The sequence below is a fragment of the Nicotiana attenuata genome, chromosome 3 (genome assembly GCF_001879085.1).
Source record: "Nicotiana attenuata strain UT chromosome 3, NIATTr2, whole genome shotgun sequence".
In the NCBI taxonomy this organism is placed as follows: domain Eukaryota; kingdom Viridiplantae; phylum Streptophyta; class Magnoliopsida; order Solanales; family Solanaceae; genus Nicotiana; species Nicotiana attenuata.
The window spans coordinates 4582252-4594210 of record NC_031991.1 but is presented as its reverse complement, the minus strand read 5'-3'; the positions used below and the strand labels follow the sequence as shown (position 1 = coordinate 4594210).

Below are 11959 nucleotides of genomic sequence, written 5' to 3'. Positions count from 1 at the left end.
GAATCCCACATCCGTAGTCCTAATGTAAATACGCAGCCACAACAAGAAGATATTCAGAACTAGAGTACAAGAAGATACAAGGCAACAAGTAGTTCTAGCCTAACATGCTTCACGTAGTAAAATCAGGGCAACTTAAGCAAATAGGCAATTTAGGTCAGCTAAGCATGCTTTTCGAAACCAACACAGGCTATAATTGCAAGTAGAATAAAGCAGTTAAGAAAGAAACTCAGTCTAAATATTTAAAGTAAAACCAGATTTTTCAACAATTAGCTCAGGTACGCGCTCGTCACCTCACGTACAAGGCATTCAATTAACAATATCATATCCTAAGGGGATAGGTCCCCCACACAAGGTTAGACAAGCCACTTACCTCGAACCGGCTCAATATCAACTAGAAACCACGCCCTTGCCACGAGTATCCGACTCCAAATGGCCCAAATCTATTCAATTCAATTATGTATTGTAAATAACATCGCAAACAACTGATTTTGCTATTTAATTCAAAGATACGGCGTGAAATTAGGTGAAATGACCAAAATGCCCTTCAGGCCAACGCCTCAGAATCGAATAATTTTTACATTTTCAGAATCCTCGTACTCTCACGAGTCTAACCATATAAAAATATCCCAAATCGGAGGTCAAATGTTCACTCAAAACTCAATGGTTTAGCCTATGAAGTCTTACCCAATTTCTTCAAATTTTGATCCCAAATTCGAATTTTAATGATGGGTTTAACTACAAATGATGAAATATAACTAGAAGGGATTAAAGAAACGTTGCCCAATAGTCTTCTCTTCAAAACCCTCTGAAAATCGCCCTTAACCGAGCTCAATTTGGTTTCTCTAACTTATGAAATCAAACCCTCGAATTTTCTATATCAGAACAGGCATTTCCGCTTCTGCGGACAAGGGACCGCATCTGCGGTCCCGCTTATGCGGAACAGATGCCGCTTCTGCGGCTAATAACTAAAATCCAAGGGTCCGCTTCTGCGGTCTTAAACCGCACCTGCGGTGGCCGCTTCTGCGAAACACTTACCGCTTCTGCGGTTTCTCACAAATGACCCAGGGCCGCATCTGCGATAGAAGTCTCGCAGGTGCTTAACCGCATCTGCGGTTAAGTCTTCCGCACCTGCGGAAAAGCTAAGGGAGCCCAAATTCCGCTCCTGCGATAGGATGGCCGCTTATGCGGCTTCGCTTCTGCGGTTCCCAAGCCGCAGAAGCGAAAATACCAGAAGAGAAGAATCAGCTGCTGCAACACTTCAAAATTTTTCTCCGTTAGCCACCCGAAATCATCCCGAGGCCCCCGGGACCTCAACCAAAAGCATCAATGACACCTAATACCTCATTCAAACTTGTACCAATCCATAAACCACCTAAAACAACGCCGGAAACTCGAATTAAACAAGGATTTGAGCCTAAGAACTTCAAATTCCATAAAAATACATTTTCGATCAAAAACCCAACCAAAACACGTCCGAACGGCCTGAAATTTTGCACACACATCCCAAATGACACGACGGAGCTACTGAAACTTCCGGAATTCCATTCCTTCCCTTGGATAAAAATTTAACTATCGGACCGAAAACTTCAAAAATTCAACCTTCGGCATTTCAAGCCTAAATGAGCTATGGACTTCCAAAATGCATTCCGAACACGCTCCCAACCCCGAAAGCACCTAACTGAGCTAACGGAACCATCAGATTTCCATTCTGAGGTCGTCTTCACACTGTTCCAACAACGGATCACTTTTCAACACTTAATCTCTCATTTAGGGACTAAGTGTCCCAAAAGTCTCCGAAACTCAACACCAAACGTCCCGGCAAACCAAAATAGCAGAAATGAACTTAGGGGAAGCAGTTAATAGGGGATCGGGGCGTAAATTCTTAAGACGGCCGGCCGGGTCGTCACATCCTCCTACACTTAAACATTCGTTCGTCCTCGAACGAGCATAGAGAACATACCCGAAGTAGTGAAAAGATGAGGGTAACTGCTGCGCATATCCTGCTCGGTCTCCCAGGTCGCCTCCTCGGCCGGCTGACCCCGCCACTGAACCTTCACTGAAGCTATGTTCTTTAGCCGCAACTTTCTGATCTGCCTGTCCAATATTGCCACTGGCTCCTCAACATAGGATAGATCCTTGTCCAACTGGACTGAACTGAATCCAACACGTGCGACGGATCACCGAGATACCACTGGAGCATCGAAACATGAAATACCGGATGAACTCCGGCCAAACTGGGAGGTAAGGCAAGCTCATAGGCAACCTCCCCAACTCGCCTCAAGATCTCAAAAGGACCAATAAACCTCAGACTCAACTTTCCTTTCCTTCCAAACCTCATGACGCCTTTCATTGGCGAAACCCGAAGCAGAACCCGCTCACCCACCATATATGAAACATCACGAACCTTTTTAGCTCTTCTGTCTGGACTGGGCTGTACGGAGTCTATCCTGAATCATCTTAACTTTCTCCAATGCATCCTGAACCAACTCTGTGCCCAATAGCTTGGCCTCACCCGGCTCAAACCAACCCACCGGAGGTCTACACCTCCTACCATATAAAGCCTCATACGGCGCTATCTGAATGCTGGACTGATAACTGTTGTTGTAAGCAAACTCCGCCAACCGCTCTGATGAATGAATGGTACACACAGGAATGAAATGAGCGGACTTGGTCAGCCGATCCACAATGAACAAATGGCATCAAACTTCTTCAAGGTCCGTGGGAGTCCCGATACAAAGTCCATGGTGATGCGCTCCCACTTCCACTCCGGAATCTCTATCTGCTGAAGCGACCCACCCGGGCGCTGGTGCTCATACTTCACCTGCTGGCAGTTGAGGCATCTAGACACATAACCAACTATATCTTTCTTCATCCACCTCCACCAGTAGTGCTGCCTCAAGTCCTGATACATCTTCGCGGCACCCGGATGGATGGAATACCGCGAACTATGGGCCTCTGCTAGAATCAACTCTCGAAGATCATCAACATTGGGCACACAAATCCGGCCCTGCATCCTCAATACTCCGTTATCCCCAATGGTCACATCTCTGGCATCTCCACGCTGAACCTTGTCCTGAAGGACAAGCAAATGAGGGTCATCATACTGCCGCTCCCTGATACGATCTAATAAGGAGGACCCGGAAACCACACAAGCTAGAACCCGACTGGGCTCCGAAAGATCCAATCTCACAAACTGGCTAGCTAAGGCTTGAACATCCACCGACATAGGCCTCTCTGAAGCTGGTAGATATGCCAAACTCCCCAAACTCTCCGCCCGGCGACTCAAGGCATCCGCCACCATATTGGCCTTGCCCGGGTGATACAGGATAGTGGTGTCATAATCCTTCAGCAACTCTAACCACCTCCTCTGACGCAAATTAAGATCCTTTTGCTTGAGTAAGTGCTGCTAACTCCGATGGTCAGTATAGATCTCACAAGGCACCCCGTACAAATAATGACGCCAGATCTTCAAGGCATGAACAATGGCAGCTAACTAAAGGTTGCAGACAGGGTAATTCTTTTCATGTACCTTCAATTGTCTGGACGCGTAGGCAATCACCCTACCGTCCTGCATCAACACCGCTCCAAGGCCAACTCTCGAGGCGTCATAATAGACAGTATAAGAACCCGAACCGGTAGGCAACATCAAGATTGGGGCTGTAGTCAAAGCTGTCTTAAGCTTCTGAAAGCTCGCCTCACACTCCTCTGTCCAGTGAAATGGGGCACCCTTCTGGGTTAATCTAGTCATAGGGGCCGCAATCGATGAAAATCCCTCCACGAAGCGACGGTAGCAGCCCGCCAAACCAAGGAAACTACGAATCTCTGTAGCTGAGGACGGCCTGGGCCAACTCTCTACGGCCTCTATCTTCTTCGGATCCNGGTTATATCTTGCCTTATTCGTTATCTCAAAAGGGCCAATAACCTTGGACTCAATTTCCCTTTCTTCCCAAATCTCACAATGCCCTTCATAGGCGAAACCCGCAGCAAAACCCGCTCTCCAACCATATAGGAAACATCACGAACCTTCCGGTCCGCATAACTCTTCTATCTGGACTGGGCTGTACGGAGTCTATCCTGAATCGCCTTGACTTTCTCCAAAGTATCCTGTACTAAGTCTGTGCCCAATAATCTAGCCTCGCCCGGCTCGAACCAACCCATTGTGGACCTACACCGCCTACCATACAAGGCCTCATACGGTACCATCTGAATGCTGGACTGATAGCTGTTGTTGTAAGCAAACTCAGCCAGTGGCAAGAACTGATCCCAAGAGCCTCCAAACTCCATCACACACGCACGGAGCATATCCTCAAGAATCTGAATAGTGTGCTCGGACTGCCTGTCCGTCTGGGGGTGAAATGTTGTGCTCAACTCTACCCGAGTACCCAACTCATGCTGTACGGCCCTCCAGAACCGTGATGTGAACTGAGTACCTCTATCTGAAATAATAGAAACTGGAATACCATACAGACGGAAAATCTCCCAGATATAAATCTCCGCCAACCACTCTGAGGAATAGGTGGTACATACAGGAATGAAGTGTGCGGACTTTGTCAGCCGATCCACAATCACCCAAATGGTATCGAACTTCTTCAAAGTCCGTGGGAGCCTAACTACGAAGTCCATGGTGATCCGCTCCCACTTCCACTCCGGAATCTCTATATGCTAAAGCAATCAACCCGGTCTCTGGTGCTCATACTTTACCTGCTGACAATTGAGGCACCGAGCTACAAACCCAACTATATCTTTCTTCATCCGCCTCCACCAATAGTGCTGTCTCAAATCCTGATACATATTCGCGGCACCCGGATGGATGGAATACTGCGAACTATGGGCCTCCTCTAGAATCAAGTCCCGAAGCCCATCAACATTGGGTACACAAACCCGACCCTGCATCCTCAATACCCCGTCATCACCAATGGTCACATCTCTGGCATCACCCTACAGAACCCGGTCCCTGAGGGCACACAAATGAAGGTCATCAAACTGCCGCTCTCGAATACGATCGAACAAGGAAGACCGAGAAACCATACAAGCAAGGACCCGACTAGGCTCCAAAAGATCCAATCTCACAAACTGGCTGGCTAAGGCTTGAACATCCATCGCCATGGGCCTCTCTGCTGCTGGTAAATAAGCCAAACTCCCCAAACTCTCTGCCCGGCGACTCAAAGCATCGGCCAACATATTGGCCTTGCCCGGGAGATAAAAAATAGTGATATCATATTCAGCAGCTCTAACCACCTCCTCTGACGCAAATTAACGTCCTTCTGCTTGAACAGATGCTACAAACTCCGGTGATCAGTATAAATCTCACAAGGCACACCGTACAAATAATGACGCCAGATCTTCAAGGCGTGAACAATAGCAGTTAACTCAAGATCATGGACAGGATAATTCTTGTCATGAACCTTCAACTGTCTGGACGCGTAGGCAATCACCTTACCATCCTGCATCAATACCGCTCCAAGGCCAATCCTCGAGGCATCACAATAGATAGTATAAGACCCTGAACCGGTAGGCAATATCAAAACTGTGGTTGTTGTCAATGCTGCCTTGAGCTTCTGAAAGCTCTCCTCACGCACTTCCGTTCACTGGAACAGAGCACCCTTCTGGGTCAGTCTAGTCATAGGTGCTGCAATGGATGAAAATCCCTCAACAAACCGACCGTAATAACCTGCCAAGCCAAGAAAACTACGGATCTCTGTAGTTGAGGATGGTCTGGGCCAACTCTGCACTGCTTCTACTTCCTTCGGATCCACCTTTATCCCCTAGATACCACGTGACCCAAGAATGCCACGGAATCCAACCAAAACTCACATTTCGAGAACTTAGCATATAATTTCTTCTCTCTCAACTGTCCTCAGGTGTTGCTCATGATCTTCTCGACTCCGGGAATATATCAGAATATCATCAATAAAGACAATGACGAATGAGTCAAAATATGGCCGGAATACACTGTGCATCAAATGCATGAAGGCTGATGGGGCATTGGTCAGCCTAAATGACATAACAAGGAACTCGTAATGACCATACCGAGTCCTGAAGGCAGTCTTCGGGATATCTGGCTCCCGAATCTTCAACTGATGATAGCCTGAACGCAAGTCAATCTTAGAAAACACACGAGCACCCTATAACTAATCAAACAGGTCATCAATACGAGGCAAAGGATAACGGTTCTTCACTGTAAACTTGTTCAACTGGCGATAATCAATACACATACACATAGAACCATCCTTCTTCTTCACAAATAAGACAAGAGCACCCCCAAGGTGATACACTAGGTCGAATGAAACCCTTATCAAGCAATTCCTGTAACTGCTCCTTCAACTCCTTCAACTCAGGAGGAGCCATACGGTACAGAGGAATAGAAATGGGTTGAGTGCCCGGCAACAGATCAATGCCAAAATCAATGTCTCTATCGGGCGGCATGCCTGGAAGATCAGCTGGAAACACATCAGAGAAATCTCGTACTATTGGGAATAAATCAACTGTAGGCGTATCAATACTAACATCTCTCACATAAGATAGATACGTGTCACACCCCTTCTCAACCATACGCTGAGCCTTAAGAAATGAAATAACTCTACTAGAAGTATGATCTAAGGTACCCCTCCACTCTACTCGCGGTACACCTGGCATAACTAGCGTCACGGTTTTCCCGTGACAATCAAGAATAGCATAATGGGGCGACAACCAGTCCATGCCCAGAATAATATCAAAGTCTACCATGCTAAATAATAATAGATCGGCTCTGGTCTCAAAACCACTAAGAGCAATCAAACACGACTGATAAACGCGGTACACAACAAGAGAATCTCCAACAGGAGTAGAAATATAAACAAAAGAACTCAAAGAATCCCGAGATACGCCCAAATACGGGGCAAAATAAGAGGACACATAAGAATAAGTGGAGCCTGGATCGAATAGAACCGATGCATCTCTATGACAGACCAAGATAGTACATGTGATTACAGAATTGGAGGCAACAGCCTCAGTATGGGCAGGAAGGGAATAGTATCTGGCCTGGCCTCCCCCTCTAGGGCGACCTCTACCTCCCCGACCTCTACCTCTAGCTGGCAGGGCAGGTGGGGTAGCAACTGGTGCTGTAATCATAGCCTGAGAAATCTGCGGAGCACGCTGTGGCTGAGAAGTCTGTGATGCTGCACCCCTCCCAAGCCTAGGGCAATCTCTCACCATATGGCGTGTGTCGCCACACTCAAAAAAAGCCCTGGGAGGTCGTGGCGGCTGTGACTGGCTCGAGCCAGGTCTGCTGGACTGACCATTGGAAGCACCCCGTGCAGGAGCCACACTAGATACTGGAGGTGCATAATAAGGCTCCTGAGGTCTGGGAGGAGCTGGAATACCACTGGCTGCTAGAATAGCTGAATGAACGGGGTGACTCATATAACCCCTACCATGACGAGCTGAAGCTAGGGCACGGGCACCAGGATAATGGCCCGACTCTCGAGACCTCTTGGCCTCCCTCTCCTCTCGGTCCCGAGCATGCATACCCTCTACTCTCCTAGCAATGCTCACCACCTGCTGATAAGAGATTTCTATCTCCAACTCCCGAGACATGCTGGACCTGATGCTGGGAATAAGCCCCTCAATGAACTGGCGAACCCTTTCGCGATAGTAGAAACCAGGGCTGGTGCATGTCTAGCCAAATTTGTGAAACGGACAGCATACTCTGAGACAGTCATAGTACCCTAGCGCAAGTGCTCAAAATCCGCGCGCCATGCATACCTGAGACTCTGAGGAACATACTCCTTCGTGAACATATCTGAAAACTGAGTCCAAGTCAGGGAAGCTGCCTCGTCCGAACTGTCTAACTCATAAGAACGCCACCGCTCATAGGCGGCTCCTCGAAGCTGAAAGGTGGTGAAGGAGACCCCGCTCGATCCTACTATACCCATAGTGCGGAGGATACAGTGACACCCCTCTTGAAATCCCAGAGCATCCTCTGATGCTAGTCCACTGAATGTAGGAGGCTGATACTTCTGGAACCTCTCAAGCCTCTTCTGCTCCTCCTCTGAAGCTACTGCCCTCTCCTCGGGCTGAACTGGGGCTACAGGCTATGCCGGTACAATATGTGAAATCTGCTCAATATGCACTCGCTGCTCTGGAGTGCGGGCGGTTGGAGTCTGTGCTCCTCCCCCAGCCTGGGATGTGGCTGCAGGAAGAGGAAGCAGCCTTGCCTGAGCAAGAGTGGTGTACATACTCATAAACAAAGCAAGAGTCTCCTGTAGTGCTGGAGTAGTAGTAGCTGTGGGCGTATCAGGCGCCTGGGCTCTAGCTAGAACTGCTGGTGGCTCCTCGGTAGCAGCTTGCGCGGGTGCTCTGGCTACACCACGTGCGCACCTCGGCCTCTACCCCGGCCCCGACCTCTGACGACTCTCGCAGGGGGCGCGGGTGTCTGGTCACCTCCAGTAGCACGTGTCCTCACCATCTGTGAGAGAATAGAAGACGGAAGTTTAGAATTTCGATATCAAGAATCTCGCACGACAAGGAATTCAAATGAAGTGAAATTTTCTTAACAGTTACATAGCCTCTTGTGGATAAGCACAGACGTCTCTGTACCGATCCGCGAGACTCTAATAAACCAGCATGTGATTCATGACTCCCATGAACTTAGAGCTCTGATACCAACTTGTCACGACCCAAGTTCGCCCTCCGTGAACAGTTGTGACGGCACCTAGTCCCTACGACTAGGTAAGCCTAACAAATGCGGAAAAAGAAATAATTTGTGGAAAAGAAAAATACTTAAAAACTGAGATAATAAAATGAAACAGTGTTTAAGATGCCGCCCGGCATATACCAGTACAAGAATCTCAACCTAACATTCCCAAAATTCGGAACCCCATGAATCACAAGCTAAGAGTACATAAAATGCTCTAACTCCAGAAATGTCTAACAACAACAAAAATACAGAAGGTCTACACTACTACAGAGAATGGAAATGGACTCCTCTGTCTCCGAACGCGGCAGATATACCTCGAAGTCTCTATAGAAAGTGCCTCGCCTCAAGGGTGATAAGACTGAGTGGAAGTACCTGAATCTGCACACGCAAAAACATGTGCAGGAAAGGGCATGAGTACACCACAGCGGTACCCAATAAGTGCCAAGCCCAACCTCGGTCGAGTAGTGACGAGGAAGGTCAGGGCCCTACCGGTCATATACAATAATATATAAGGAAGATGAGCAGTAGTAAAGAAATATAGATAATAAGAGAAACAACAACTACAATCAAGGCAAATTATCACAGAAGGTATACAACCAACGCAGAGATAACAACCGGGGGTCTACCAGGATCACGTTTATAGCCCTAAAAGTAAATAATCAGTGGATCTCCCGGGTGTTGTCCCGCAGTCCATATCACTGTGCAGGGGGATCTACCAGAATACCACATCCGTAGTCCCAAATAAACAGACAAGGGGGATCTACCGGGAAACCGCCCGTAGTCCCAATGTAAACACAGAGCAACAACACAAGAATAACCAACTCAATCCAATTTCATATCAAGGTAAACAGGTAATTCTAACCTAGCATGCTGCACATAGTTCAAATAAGGCAGTTTGAGCAAATAAGCAATTTAGTCATTTAGGCATGCTTCCCTAAGCTAACAGTAAGCTCAAATTTCAAGTAATGTAACAGTGAAGAAATACGAAATTTTAGATAATGAAAAACCAAATTTGCAACAATCAGCAAAAGTACGCACTCGTCACCTCACGTAAAAGGAATTTCATATATCATAATACCAATCCTAAGGGGAGTTCCCACACACAAGGTTAGACAAGCCACTTACCTCGAACCAGCTCAATCAAATCTATACCACGTTCTTACCACGAGTATCCGACTCTAAATGGCCCAAATCTATTCAAAGTAATTGAATAATGTAAACAATGCTTCAAGTAACTAATTCAACTAATTAATTCTAAGGTAATACGCGAAATTAGGAAAAATGACCAAAACGCCCCCCGGACCACGTCTCGGAATCGGGTAATATTTACAAATTCAGAATCCTCACACTCTCACGAGTTCAGTCATACCAAAAGTACCAAAATCGGACCTCAAATGGTCCCTCAAATCACCACTCAAAGCTCTCCAATTAACCAAGCCCTAACCCCCAATTTACCACTGATTTTCCTTCAAATTTCATGCTTACAATGATAAAAATCACCATAATAACGAGCTTAAAGACCAAAGACCTTGCCTCAATGAATCCCTCTGAAAATCTCCCTTGAAAATGCCCTCCAAAGCTTCACCCCGAATGAAAAATTGAGAGAAATGGTCAAAAATCGCGAAGGGTGGAATTTATAGTTTCTGCTCCAGCAAAACCGCACCTGCGGACCCACACCTACAGTCCGAGGTGCACACCTGCGAACCTCACTTAAAACACCAAGGCCGCACCTGCGCAAGAAATCCCGCATCTGCGCAACCGCAGGTGCGACCAGGACCTCGCTTCTGCGGTCCCAGCCTGCCCCTCTCTTGGCCGCATCTGCGTCTTCCTATCCGCTCTTGTGTGCCCGCACCTGCGGTCCCCTAGCTGCAGATGCGGTTATGATAGCAACAGAACTCCTTCAGCTGCCAAACTAAACTCTAAATCACCCGTTAACCACCCGAAATCACCCCGAGGCCCCCGGGACCTCAACCAAAGGCACGAGCAAGTGTACCGCCTTCCAAACTTGTACCAATCCTCAAAACACCTAAAACAACATCGAAATATCGAATTAACCATGGATTCAAGCCTAAAAACTCTAAAGACTTCCGAATTCCGCTTTTGATCAAAAAGTCTATCAAACCTCTTCCGAATGAGCTGAAACTTTGCACACATATCCCAAATGACACAACGGACCTACTGCGACTTTCGAAACTCCATTCCGACCCCGATATCAAAATCTCACTATCGAACCGGAAACTTCAAAAATTCAACTTTCGGCATTTCAAGCCTTATTAAGCTACGGACCCCCAAAACACAATCCGAATACGCCGCTACGCTCGAAATCACCCAACGGAGCTAACGGAACCGACAGAATTCCATTCCGAGGCCGTCTTCACACTACTCCGGCTACGGTCCAAATTCTGAAGCTTAAACTCTCATTGAGGGACTAAGTGTCCCAAAACACTCCGAAACTCAAAACGAAACCTCCCGGCAACTCAGAATACAGAAATAAACACGGGGAAAGCAGTTAATAGGGGATCGGGGCGTTAATTCTTAATACGATCAGCCGGTCGTTACAAGACAGTAATGTACTAGCCACTTTAGCGTACTCTGTAGAGCTTATGACTCTGTTCCACCATTCTTGGGGAATGTATTGTTGGGATTCTGTTATCGGAAGTTTATATGAGTTTATCAGACCTGGTTTTTTTTTATTTTGTCAATTATATCTGTTCAGTGGTTATCAAATGTTACGCTTACCTAGTCATAGAGACTAGGTGCCATTACGCCATCCTTCAGATTGGAAATTGGGGTCATGACATCTTCTCTGATAATGGCATCAATCACTCTTTTTAATAAGACCCGGAAGAAGATTCTTGTAGTGTTCTTCCTCAATCGCATGATCAACCCATCGGAAAAAGCCACAACCTTCACCAATCTCATTTCTTCGGCAGCCTAGGAACCTTCTTCCAGGATTGGTAGGTGTTCGTGACATTTTAATATCTGCAGCAACTCCACAATAATAAAAAGGTTCCTTCTTCATTGCTGAAGGAGAAGACACGACAGAAGCTTATTTCTTGCCGGAGAAGAAGAAAAAAATCGACCTTGAAAAGAAAACGAGATGGCAGAAATTGATGGGTAATGCAGAATCCTAACAAAGAAATTATATTTTTGATTGGGGAAGTTAACACGAGAAAGAAGAAGGCATCAAATTTGGATAGAAATTAGCTTCTATCATGTTCAACAATGGAGAATGAGGTAGAAAGAAGAAAATGGCTGTTAAATAGGCCAAATATTACCGTT

General features: G+C 46.7%; 1 pseudogene; it reads right to left on the bottom strand.

The window, feature by feature from the left end:
• Positions 1 to 11699, bottom strand: part of LOC109224140 — a 31625-nt pseudogene extending 19926 nt beyond the window's left edge.